The sequence below is a fragment of the Calidris pugnax genome, unplaced genomic scaffold (genome assembly GCF_001431845.1).
Source record: "Calidris pugnax isolate Ruff unplaced genomic scaffold, ASM143184v1 scaffold103, whole genome shotgun sequence".
NCBI lineage: Eukaryota > Metazoa > Chordata > Aves > Charadriiformes > Scolopacidae > Calidris > Calidris pugnax.
The window spans coordinates 4,145,591-4,157,022 of NW_015090990.1; the positions used below are offsets into that span (position 1 = coordinate 4,145,591).

Consider the following 11,432-nt stretch of genomic DNA (forward strand, 5'->3'; position numbering starts at 1 on the left):
CTCCCCGGGGTGCGGCGCGGCGCAGGCCGAGCCCCGCGGGGGAGCGGAGCCGGGGGCTGCGCGGTACCGGGCGCGGAGCGGGAGAGAGGGAGGGAAGGAGGGAGAGAGGGAGGGAGGGGAAGCGGAGGAGCGCCCAGCCGCAGCGGTGAGGGGCGGAGCGGGCAGCCCGCCCGAGTCCCGCCCTCGTGTTGCGCGGGGCGGCGCGGAGCGGGGCGCGGCGCCGGGGGAGGCGCGGAGCGGGGCGGCGGGCGCGCCCCCCGCGGAGCGCAATGGTTGCGCCTTAGCGGAGGGACGGCGAGAGCGCGGTGTTCAATGGTTGCGCCTAAAGCGAGTGGGGAGGGGGGGGGCGGTCCCGCGGGGGAATGCGCAAGTTGCGCCTGGCCCCGCGTGCCGCGCATTCCCCCGCTGACCCGCCTGCTCAGAGTGCAATAAAGATTGTAGGTTTTTAACTCTCAAGTTTTTCTTGACGAGAGATGGGGAGAGGGGGAGGAACATCCGGCCAAAGCTCCCATTAACGCCTCAAGGCATTAATCTTCCGAACAGGGAAATTCTGATTTTCTTCACAAAATTTGGGGCCTAGGAAACGTTCCAGTTCTAGGGCAACAAGAGTGGGACACGTGGAAAAAAGGAGTTTCCAGCTCCACTCACTATTACCCTACATTGTTTATTACATTACCCAGTGACGCCGTAAATCTAGTTTTTAAGAAGTCCAGAGTTACAGTTCTGTCAAGCCACAGAGTTTCTGCTTGGTGACACTGCGGAAGACCTTCTGGTATGGGCATGCATCACCAGGCACCTTTTGGTTTCTCTTCCTCTTTCTGATAATACCGTGGCCCGAATCTCACACACACAAACATGACAATGGGAAACAGCTGGGAAGAAACAACAAATTACCAGATAGTTTGTTACTGAAAAGCTGAGTAACGTAGTGTCACCGCACAATATTAGTATCTACAAAAGCCATAATCTTCAGTCACTTAGTTTCCTAGAAATAGGCAGTATTTTGATACTTCACCAAGTATTTTGATATCCTAATGCATGGTCACCACAGTTCAGAGCCCGTCTGAGTACAGCCAACAGTAAGGAAGCACCATCACTTGGCAGAACTACATTCTGCATAACTTTCCTTTTTTCCGCTTTCAAGTCCTAAAATGGATCTCGTTCAGTTTGGCCTTGATTTGATAGCACAAGTTTAAGGGCTGCTAGTACTGGGTGAAAAGCACTGCAGCCACATAGGGATCACTGCCATTGAAAAATGTTTGATGGAATACATTTGTACTGGCAGACTTTATGACAGATCAGGTACCGCCTGTCTGCACAACCCTAACTTTAGGCTGGATCGTGGATCATTTGTGTTCCCACTGCTGGCATAAAGTTAGGACAGAGGCTTAAAGTTTGGATAAATTCATATTCCCTGGTCTGGTTAAGGCTGTAGTCTCATGACCACTTTGCAACAACATCAGTTGGCATTGCTGCTGAAAAAAAGCAATGGTACAGCAACTGCTTCTGAGTGAAACCTTTTCTTTTTCTTTTTTTTTTTTTCTTTTCCTTTTCCTTTCTTGTTCTCTTTTTTTTTTTTTCTTTTCCTTTTCCTTTCTTGTTCTCTTTTTTTTTTTTCTCTCTGATCAGGTTAGTTTTCTTCCAGATCATTTCCTTTGTCCGCTTCAGTATGTGGCTGTACTACTCACTGCTTGCACCAGGTAATGGAGGAGGTGGCATGGGAGCAAAAATAAGCAGGGGCGAGAGGGTGGATATGACTGCTTGTTTTGGCAACAGTATCGGATTATATTGTCTTAATACGTTCTTGTATCTGTGCCTTAATTTGATAGAAATGTATCTGTGTGCTCATGCCTTCCCAAGATGTACTACATACAGTAGGAGATCTGTGCTCCGGTCTTACTTATTATAGCCCCATGGTCCCAGATGACACAATCAGATCCTGTGTTGAAACACAGTCTTAAAGCAGTATAAATTGTAACAGTGACAGTGACAGCTACTTCTGCTCAAATCTGTATTCCCAACTGAAAAATAGGAACAGTGTTTTTCTGCACAGTGTTCCTGTCACCAAAGGGGTGACAAAGCTTACCTCTGCCACCCCTACAGGAGGGCTTTGTTAGCTGGAGATGCGTAGAGTGACCACACCTTCCCCTTGCGGGGGAAAAGCTTTTCAAAACCCATCAATCATCCCTTGCTTCCTTCCCTCTCCTCTTCCTGCCCCATCCCCCAGGGAAGAGGCTGGAGGGATGTAAACACTATATGCTCAATTGGGCCTATTCTCAGTCACTGTCACACCAGGGAAGGCACTCGGGAATATTGCAAAGCAGTATCTGAAACGCTGCTATCTTGGCCTCTCTGCCACCACACGTCCCATAGCTTCCTGAGATTTGGACACAGGTTTCCCTCTCTCAGATTCAGCATGTGACACAGTGACACATTTCTCTTGTTTACCATTACTCTTCCCTAACATATTAGGAAAACACACACTAACATATACAATCGTGTAAATTTCTGCCAGATCATAATCAAATAGTATCTGCTTATTTATTGTTGTTAAAGAAAAAAACATTACCGAATTTTCTGGGAGGAAAACCTTGATGTCCTATCCTAAGTGCCAACCTACCTATCAACACTTTCTGTTCTTTTTAAAATACTTGAGCAATCTGTCTCCACTTTTGCTTCAAATGGGGAAAGAGCTGCCTTTCAATGGCTATGACAAGGCTATCAAGAATACAGAGCCAGACCACTCACAGCACTGTTGCTGGAGGGAAGGGGACAGCAGACCTAAGCTGAAATGAGAGAGTTTCTGACTGGACATAAGGACGGCCAGGCATTGCCCAGAGAGGCTGCACGCTCTCCATCCTTGAATGTTTTCAAGACCAGACTGCGTAGAGCCCTAAGCAACCCAACCTGATCTCTCCGCTGATGCCTCTTTGGGCTGGAGGTTGGATTAGAGATCCCCTCAGGTCCCTGCCAAGCTGAACCTACGCTCATATGAAAAAACTGCTTAGTTCTTACTCCAGAACATAGGCAAAATTATTTCTGTGTAAAACCCTCTATTTGAGATTAAGTTGATAAGGGTTGAGATAATTCCCTGGACTTTTCAGTACATGTCCAGTGATATATCAGTGCAAGATAGTGACAATAGTTCTTCTACATATTTTCTGGGATGCAAGAAGCGTTCCTTGTCTGCAAAGAACAGTCTCAGTCTTACTCATTTGGAAATCTCAAAACTGAAAAATCTAATCTATAAAATGTATAAAGATGTGATAACTTAAATCATATTTTCAAGGAATTCATTATTATCCATGTTACAACAGGTGTGAACAGACTTGCAGGTAGCCAGGCATCTTGCTGCTTATAGTTATAAATGAGCAATTTATTTTGATCCTGAGGGTAAAAGGTAACCATAGGGTCTAAGAAAATCTAAGTGTCTGTATAAATTATTTTCAGAGTTTCTATAAATTACCCAGAGCTACTTAATCAGAAATAAGAAAAACTTGCTGAGCAGATCTGGTGCATTTTGGCGCTACAACATTGTAATTAGGTGTTCTGTTTTGTTTGGGTTTCTTTTTTTTAAGTACAGTTCAGAAATTTAGGTTTGCTGAGAGACTAGGTAAATACAGAAAGAAAGATCTCTCTGAAAACCTGGAGACAACAGGAAGTCCTCAAGAATCTTTCCAGTAATATTTATCAATCTTAACAAAGAGTAGACTGGCAAAACTAAGCCATTATTTTAAAAACAGTTCTACACATTTAAGCTGCTACTTTACCATTTCTGTTCTAAATCAAATCCACGGCTTCCCTTATTTATCTCAAAATTCAACCGCAGTAGCTATTTTCCCTTAGGGCATGCAGTGCCTCTGTTGGACAGATGGTCCCTCAGCCCTGGATCTACTTTAAAAGGGAAACTTTCAGTCTATTGCAAAACCCTGTGAATTCAGATCGGATCTCCTGAAATTCCTCACAGCTCTGCTTTCCTGGCCACTTCAGGGCCTCCTGAAGACCTGTTAGTGGAGGAGGGATTATGGGCAAATCCTTTTCCCACTTTGACAGGACCTAGCAGACCTATAGCCTTTCCAATGCAATGGTCGCCTACTTGAGGATCCATCCTCAAATCACACCCAGTTACATGTAAAAAGATACAAATGAGAGCTGAGCCACAGCAATGCAAATACTTTGAAATACCCTATGCAAGCCAAGGAAACAGCATGCAGGGCTGAACTTTGAGAGATATTAAGCATTTCCTGAAAAGTGTTAACGATGGGTTATGGGAAGCTACGTATCTTACAGAAGAAGGTTTTTGATTTTAGACTTGAATTTACCCATTCAGAACTGAAAGCAAGAAATGCATTTTTAACAGCCAATTTCATTACATGGAAAGCTCATTTTGAGATAAATAATCTCACAATTAATTGTTTTTATTATTATTTAAGTATTCCCAGTACGGCAGGTACTGAAAAAAAAATTCTGTTGCTAAATAAGAATGAGAATGAAACATCAGTAGGAATGGGACAGTAATTCCATGAACATGCAAAACACTTTACATATAAATACTTCTGTAAATTTTCTTTTCTTGAAAAATAAAATTGTTAAGAAACAACGACTTTTGCAGAAGTATATGATCTACTAAGAGTGAGGTATTACACACACAATGAGAAGGCCTTGTTTAAGAATGCAGTCTTCAAAATAATCACAGGAATATATTCAACAATAAGAAAATAATCTCCATGATAATCACAACCAAAGGGGAAGACAAATAATATTTTCCAGCTGTACCATTTCAAATAGTGGTACCAAAATAACAAATTACTTATATTCTAGATTAGAGTACAAAAAATAAATGCCATTTCCTCACTCATTATAAAATACCTGTGCACAGCCACTCATTCTCTCTGGGAATCCTCCAACCTGTCTCTGATTTTCCCATTACCTCACTGTGTTTTTTTCCTCTTAAATTCAACAGCTCTCTGTGAAAAAAGCAGTCATCTGCTTTCTTCAGTGCACGCTCTCTCCAGTGTCTCTGCTGTGGCCACTGGGTTTGTGCCTCCCATGACATGTTTCGACTCCTCCTATTCATTTTAGCTCGCAGTTCATTCCTTCCATGCTTCCTTAAACGTTCTTGGAAGGACACTTTATAAATTGCACAATTATAAGTAATTGTTGCCATTCCTTCACTGATGACTGGTGTTAAGAATATGAACATAGAGAGCAACACAATCTCTTGGTAATGCCATGCCAGCATTTTATATTATGGAATGCATTATTTATTCTTTGAAAGCCACAAGATACTTCCTTATAGAAGCATTTCCACTGTCAAACAAACACCCCCTTCCTAAATATGCCCTGTACATTCTGGGAAGCACAAGGATGAAACAGAATTACTGTAAAGGAGTACTACGTAGCAGGAATTTAAGGAGGCCACTGATAATCAGTAGTTAAAACACAGGACAAAACCCAATCTTGATTTGTGGAATTGACTAAAATGGCTCTGAAAGATCTTAATTCTACCATTAGCCTGATAATGTTGCCAGACACTTGTTTGAAAATATAAAGCAGTCAACGTCTGTAAACAGTTGTCAGATTTCTTGTAAAACAAAATAGTAAAGTCTGTCTGAAATGACAAAGCATATTGTTTTTTCTGCTTTGTTATTAACTATGTAGGAAGTTGTTCATCTTTATATTAAAACATATTTACGTTTTAAGTGAGACTACTAAGAAGAGCTTGCTGTCTTGACATGCTTTCTTGACTGTGTATATTTTACATTCTGTGCAGAATAAATTTATGGAACAGTAGAAGGCAACAGTGAAAATATTTGCTTAGTATTTTCTAGGAAATGATTCTATGCAGCTATTTTATTTTTTAATATATTTTACATATCTACACTTTAATACAAATATTAATAAAAGATGAAGCAAAATATGGAAATACAAAAATTTTCTTTCTAAAACTTGAGAGTTAGGATGGTTCTGAAGTAGGGATATAGCTGCTGGTTTTCCAACAGAAAAGAGGATCTTTCTAACCACAATGTGCACAATTTTGGTGTGCTGGATTTTCTTGCATGAAAATTTTCATCATGTGGGCCAGGCTTCAATGGTTACCATTTTACTAGAAACTTAGTAATAAGAAAGAAAGAAAGAAAAAAAAAGACTCCTACAATTAACGTATGTTTAAAGATTGAGAACAGTTAATGACCCTGAAAAGACAAATCATTGCGCAGTTGTTAGAGTGTAAGGTCTGAATGAAAATCAGCGAAACATAAATTTTATTCCTATGTGCATCATTTTCTTGGTATCTATCCGTGAAATAGCTTCAGATTTGTCAGTGCTCTGCAGTTACGGAAAAAAAAATTCAAACCCTTACCTGGTTTTTCCACATCTGTAAAAACAGGATTTATACATTGAATGAAACATGCACTATTTGCATGGTAAGCAAATTTTGTGCTAGAGCAATGAGGAGCAGACTGGAATCGCAACACACACTATATCCAAAATGGTTCATTACGGAAAAAGAGGGGGAAAAAAACAGCAGAAAAAGTCACTTAAAATATGATATGCCAAAAACGATGGAGTTACCATCACTAGTGCAAAACCAGGCTTGCACACTCAAGCTATGGGCTTGAAGAACACCTGAGGAAAAACCAGACCAGATGCTGCTCTGCAGAGCTCTGCTGCAGACAGCAGTCACACTGGCAGGAGCAACAAGCCAGACTGGAGAGTGTGTACAGTAGGTGTATACCTGGGGATATCTTGGAACAAATCCACAAAACATGGCTCTTTCCAAAAAAAAAAAGGTTGTTGTCCTAAGATGACTCTTCTTGCTTTTTTTTTTTCCTTTCCCTGGAAGGAATTCCTGTTGTGTTTGTTTGACAAATACTAGTGGTCAAGCGAAGAACTGACAGCTCTACCTGCTGACAAGCACTGTGCAAATTTCTCCTGTCCTCACACACATCCCTGTCAATTAACCTCATTTCTGACCTGCAAATGTCTTTACAGTGCTCAAACTCCCCTGAGTACACTGACAACAGTGTCCCGGCTCTCCGGTGTCCATTTACATCATCCCAGTTGGAGTGTGAGAAACTAATTTCCATATAGATTTCAAAGGGACATATAAATTTTATCTGTTTCAAAATTATAGCCTTTACCCTCCAAGTTTGTTTTATAATCACATGTAAACAGAAAGACATTTGTTTATAATACACAATCTGATTATAATGACCTAATTTAGAGTACGAAGGGAAGAAACAAGATCATGTGGCAGAAGTTAAGCAAATATTCAATAATGAGTCTGAATCTTATCTCATTTTCAATATCTTTAAAATAAAAGTATCCACATAAGCCTTGATAGAATTGGTCCTGAAGTACCTGGTGTAGCTCACATCTCTGACAGGCATTTCGGGCTTTAGTCTGCCAAAGCAGCTATAAACTGTTTTTTTTTTTTTTTTTCCCTTAAAAATGCATGTGCTACCCCTCTGAGTTTTGAAATTGCATACCTTTGTAGCACTTACATGCCAACAATATAACAGAACAAAATGATCAACAGATATATCTTCAGAATAAGAAAATTGTTCCTCCCGTGTCAATTCAGCGCTCATAAAAGCCATCTGCCCGGTGGCCATGGCAATGAGAGCCCTCCCCCAGGCACGCACTCGGCTCCTGCAGGGGAAGGTTCCCCTCTTGGGGGTGAAAGAAGGATGTAGCTCTGGCTGATGCAGCCCTCCCCTCAAGGGCTGTAGGATCCTATTCCTGAAGGTACAGGATGATGCACCACAGGTGGGTGAAAAGTAGGAGCAGAACACCAAAGCCATTTTCTGACACACTGTCCAGACAGTCGGCTGCAAAACAGGGGGTTTTGCCACTTCCACTCTGAGCTAAACTGGCACCAAACTTCACTGCTATTCCAAGTCCATGTCTTCGCCTTCATCATTTCAGTTCCTGCAATTTTAAATTCAGAGACGATCTGAATATTTATGTTCAGTAATCAGTAAATTAATCAAGATGGCTAGGACAATTTATTTCAGGGAGTAATTCATAGAGTTATTTACTAATTGTTCTATATGAAGTGTCATGGTCTGGCAGCAGCACAAATCATGGTGGGAAAATATTTCATTGCATTATAATTAAGTTTTATGTTTATTTAGGTAAATAGATTCTTAAAGTTGCTTTCAACACATTCTCTCGTGTTGGATGCAAAGTATATACCAGATACTGCCCAACCATATTTCACAGGTCTGTTCACCAATATCAATGCATAAAAATCAAAGATAAAACCTGGAATGAAGTCCCGGCCTGGTTGATAGGAGCTTTACCAGCGGGTTCCAGATTCACCCAGAATAAAAGCACTTATACTGTGCTTTTGTGATCTACTGAGTGTGTTCAACAACTCAGGGATGCAGAAAAGGGGGAAATCTTCTCCTCCTTTCCCCCTTCCTGCTCTGAGCTTCGTGGTTTCCAGCTCTTTGCTTGATCTTCTGTTTCATTTGCTTGCTGATTCAACTCACTAACCCAGCAGAAATCTTTCCTCTTTTCTTTCTGCCATGACAGGGAGATGTGCTGGGTCACCAAAGTACGTAAAAAGACCATCACAAGCAGCAGGAGCACGCAGTTGGGAGTAGACGAGGTGGGGAAGGCACTGTTGGCTGGGTGGCCTCTCTCCATCTAGGGCTCCCTCATGGAATTTTACTCAGAACATTTTTCACTGGTGGCCATTTTTTTAACCATACATTTCCAGTCAGATTCCAGAAACGTGAGGTTATTGCAACAAGCAGACCCCAGCCATTTTGTGCAGATGCACTGCAACAGAGTTGGGTGAGCGAGTTCGGATAACACAAGAATTAGGTTGAACTTTCGCCCTTAGTTCCAGCATTCTTTGAAGTTCTTCACTGCCTTGGCAACTCCTTCCCCTATCTTCCTCTATTGCAGCTTCTGTCAGAGGCTCTGCATAGCCAGGATTTTCTCCGTTCTGGGATCTTCAAAAAGAATTTTGCACTCGGCTCCCCAGGGACCAGATCTTCACAAGGTTTCAGTGCCCGCAGTACAACTCGCCGCACTTATTTCCAAGCAGAGCAAAACTCCCAGCAGTGTTTGCTGAAACGGGGCTCTATGAACCTAAAAAGGATTTCAGCTACAGTAACCTTCTAGGACTACTTACTAGGTGGAAATAGATTCTCTTCTTCTAGCAGAAAGCAATTTTGGATAATTTTCTCTACAGTATTTTAACACGAATCTGTGTGAAGATGTGCCCTAGCATGCACTTCAGGTTTTTGTTACCTATCGGTCAAAACTACCAGATCAACAACCACCCACTTCAGGACCTGACCCAGTTGTCCCCTAACGTAATCCAGAAGTACATAAAAAAGACAACTGCATACTATCATACATTGCTTTTGATCCTCAGATGCAATTCACCCTTCACTATTCTAAAGACCATTGAAACGTTTTCACGTGAATATTTGTTTACACAATTATAGATGGAGTTTTGTTTCATTTTCCACAGTTATCTGTCAGATCTAATATTTAACCTGACTGGCTGAACTCTAGTCCAAAATACCATCCAACTGTATTTGGTGAAGGACACACGAGATAGCATTTGGACAAACGGGTGGATTTCGGAGACCCACAGATAACATTGCTGCAGAACACAGGCTCGGGTACTCTAGAAGCGAGGAGACGTTAATGGCTTGGAAAGACAAACACATTCACTTCTTATACCTTCACTGTAATCAGTTACTTTACAGCAGACAGTCTCATTACTATAAATTGCAACTAGAGGCATTTTTGCCTTGCAAAGGAATTCATAAAAACATGTCAGATCATGTCAGCTGAGATGTTATATAAATCACATTCTGCACAAAGTGAAAAAATACATTTTGCATCCAAGAAATTTCAGATTGTTTTCTGAGTAGAGCCCACTGTTTCACAACTCAAAAAGATTTTTTTATCAGAATTACAGACACCATTTGAAAGACATGAAAAGAAAGTTGAAAATCTAAATATGCCTAAATGCTTCCATTTTAATCTCCTTGTTCATTATATTTGCACTAAAGTTGCTACTTCATTCCACAGAAGGGTTGTTCCCAACAGTGCCTCAGACCATTTAAGCATATGCATTAACTTCTGCGCTTGCACATATGCAACTAGTGACATTACCTGAAGAAAAAGGAGTGTTCTTAAATCAAGTACAAATGTACTGACAAGACTAGACATATGAATAAAGAAAAATCCATATGTTGTAATACTAATTTCAACTGCAGGTTCCTGACACCAGTCGCTAAAACTTGTGAAAACGACTAACTTTTTTGACATTACTAGGTCTTTAGCTTTTTTTTGTCGGCTCCAGTATTTGGTAACTCGAGAAAGAATAAGCCCTTTTTCTTAGCGACGACATACAATATGACAGTTCGTGTGAGCAAATCATGTAGGCACATGATTTTGCAGGAACTAGGCCAGAGTGAAAAAAAGCCAGAGCGCTGTATTAATCCCTTGGTGACTATATTCAGTGGGTTATGCATTGGCTACACCAGAAGATTTGACCAAACTGTTCTCACTCACAGAACGGGAAAGAGGAATAGGAGACGCTAATACTTTGAGATATAAATGACTTAAACTGCAAAATAAAGTCCAATAGGAATCTTCATGAAAAAAAAAAAAAAGCCAATAATAAATCACTTTTTGTATCAAAACACGTAAAATCTGATCCCAAATCCATTTGAGGAGAATCACAGAAAACAAATGTCTCTGTTGAGTTTCTTTACTGTAGTTTTTAACTAGTGTCGTTCTAGGATACAGAAAAAACCTGTTTATTTTCCTTTAAAAAATCAGGTTGTCTTTGAAATGTCACCAATGTAGACAATCTTTAATTTTTTTAACAAAACAAAAGGCAGTTTTAAATTAACTAAAAGGTTAATTCTAGAATTTATTACCATAACATTTCCATTTAAAATAATACATCGTCTTATAATCTGTATTTTAGATTCCTCCATTACACCTGGTTTAAATGCTTAAAATTGCCTAATTACTGATTTTCTATTATGTGTGGCTGATAAAATTCAGGAATTGAATCAAAACTGTGCTAGAACTCCTTTGTTAAAATGTTAAAACAGCCAGGCAATGTGCCTCTCATTAACTACCAGCTACTTTTTGGTTGTCAGTGTCAATTGCCTGCTAAGCAGTTCACCCTACAATGGAAATTATTTCATGATACCTACCTACGGCTCTTAGTTTGTGCTGGACTACTAGACTGCTCCTTGCTCCTTTCAAGAACTGTAAGCTATAAAGTAAACATACTGAATAGGCAAAAAAAAAAAAAAAAAAAAAAAACAAATCCTAATAATAACTGATCATAAAAAATCAAAATCGTTTACCTTTCAGGAGGCAACTCAGCGCAGGCTATTACAGGGTAATTTGGTACATCATAAAGTTTCCTATTAGAACTG

General features: G+C 40.4%; 1 protein-coding gene across 2 annotated transcripts in view; it reads right to left on the minus strand.

Annotated features, from left to right (window-relative positions):
* RBMS1 (RNA binding motif, single stranded interacting protein 1) overlaps positions 1 to 11,432 on the minus strand; it is a 160,207-nt gene that overhangs the window by 96,902 nt on the left and 51,873 nt on the right. The gene's annotated exons all lie outside the window — the stretch shown is intronic.